Source organism: Fukomys damarensis, unplaced genomic scaffold (genome assembly GCF_012274545.1).
Source record: "Fukomys damarensis isolate Sample0158 unplaced genomic scaffold, DMR_v1.0_HiC HiC_scaffold_12, whole genome shotgun sequence".
In the NCBI taxonomy this organism is placed as follows: Eukaryota; Metazoa; Chordata; class Mammalia; order Rodentia; family Bathyergidae; genus Fukomys; species Fukomys damarensis.
The window spans coordinates 17,935,152-17,937,103 of record NW_022900924.1 but is presented as its reverse complement, the minus strand read 5'-3'; the positions used below and the strand labels follow the sequence as shown (position 1 = coordinate 17,937,103).

General features: G+C 62.5%; 1 long non-coding RNA gene across 7 annotated transcripts in view; it reads left to right on the top strand.

Annotated features, from left to right (window-relative positions):
* The window catches only part of LOC104848427, a 6,674-nt gene that overhangs the window by 4,196 nt on the left and 526 nt on the right, over window positions 1–1,952 (top strand). The gene's annotated exons all lie outside the window — the stretch shown is intronic.

The window sequence follows — 1,952 nt, the reverse complement described above, 5'->3', positions numbered from 1 at the left end:
CACGCCCACCCCGGGAGCATATGCCCGGCCCCGGGCAGGGGGAGGGGCCGGCACCCAGCTGGTCTGCTCCCCTCCGGTAGTTTGGGTCGGGCTGGCGGAGGCCCGATTTGAGATCATCCGCTCACGGCCCCCAAAGAAATGACTCAGGTCATGAGGCCAGCACCGGCAGGCTGAGCTCCAGGTGTCTTGACTTGCATCCCGGCGCCTGGGCTCGTGGCACCCTCTGGCCCCAGCTGTCTGGGTTATTTTGGGCTCCCCCTCCCCGGGCCAGCCGACTGCTGGCACCCCTGCCCGAGAGCTGTGGGGTTGGAAGAAGCCTGCGTGCTGTCGTTGGGTCCCCAGTGACCGGTGTCCTTTGCTAAGGAAAGGGCATGCCCCTTGCTCCAGTCCGGGTGAGGGAAGGGATTAAGGCAGGTTGTATTACTGCTGCCCCTGAACCTCCGTCTCTCCTTCCTGGTTTGACCAATTCACTGAGCTTCTTCCACCGCCTGGGGTCTCGCCGCGCGCGCCTTCCTGGTTTGTCTTCCCCTCCCAGCGAAACCTGCGCGGTCCTGTGACCCAGAACGAGCGGTTTAGTGCCACACTGTGCCCTGGGCGTGAGCCGGGAGAGCTGTCCGGGCCCAATGTGGAAGCGTCGTAACTGCTTCCGGCCCTGCGACCGCCCTCCCTTCTGATCCTTGCCTCCCCTCCGCCTGCATCGCGGGCGTCCGGCTGTTCCTCCTCCTGCCCCCGAGCGAGGGCGCCCGCCCGCCGCCCCGATGTTGGGGCGGGACCGCTGTGGTCTGCAGGGAGAGGGCCACGCCAGCGGAAGGGCGCGGGCCGGCCTGGGAGGCGGCCTGACCCGCCTGTGTCTCCGCCCCTTCCGGCACCTCCAGTGGGAGTTGAGCGTGGTATCCGACCTTTATTTAGGACCTTCGGGGTGTAGATGGCTGCCGCCCAGGCTAAGGAGAGAGGTGTCCAAACGTCAAATCACCTGCCCCGTGCTTTCTCTGGCTGCCTGTGACCCCATGGGACTGGAGCAGAGAATTGGGTGTAGCCTTTTGAGCTGTTCCTGAAGTCTTGAAGAGATAGGGTCCTGCCTTGTTGCCCAGGGCTTTGTGCTGTGGAAGTGACTGCCCCCAAGTGCTGGTGGCCTCTGGAGCGTGCAGAGACCTGCGGCCAGGTTCCAGGAACCTTGGTGGATACGCGTGGCCTGGTTTCCCAGGGAGCCTGGTGGCCACGTCCTCTCTTTCTGGGCCTTTGGGTGTTGAGACTTCTTGTCTGGGCCTGGGGTCTTTATCTCCCCCCAGTTGGGCGGACATTAATTGATTGATGGTTTCGACATCCCCGGGAGTGTGTCATCAGCCCCCAACATGACTTGGGCTGGCTGGACTTTGCCCTCTCTCTCCCAGCTCAGTGACCCTGTCATCCTCCCTGTGGCAGGGTGACCACACATGAGCTCACCACACAAAAGGCCACCTGGAAGCTTCCCGAGCTTCCTGGGGCCCAGTGGGTCCTGTGGCAGGAGCCAGCTGGCTGTCCTGAGCCTCTCCGAGACCAGGTTGTGAGCAAGAGTGTGGTGAGGGTCCCAGGACATCTTGCCGCTCAGGAGCAGCCTCTGGGGTGGGCAGGTGTGCCTGGCTCCTGCAGCAGCCGCAGGCCCGCCTCCAAGGAAGCTCAGCAGCTGGCTGAGCTCCTGTGTATTTTTAGCTACAGATTCAGCTTCACCATCACCATAAGAGCCGGGTCCAAATCAAGTACGCTGCAGGCCGGAGGGGACTGGGACTCTGCCAGCCTCCTGGCTGGTCAGGCAGGGGTGGTGGGCAGGCGGGGGCCAGTGGTAGCTGTTCTTCCTGCTCCCAGGAAGGGTTGCTGCTTTTGCTTGCTGTCAGAACATAGAGCGCATAGCCCCATGTCTCAGGTGGAGAAAGTAGAGACTGAGGTCTGGGAACTTTTTTTTTTTTTTTTTTTTA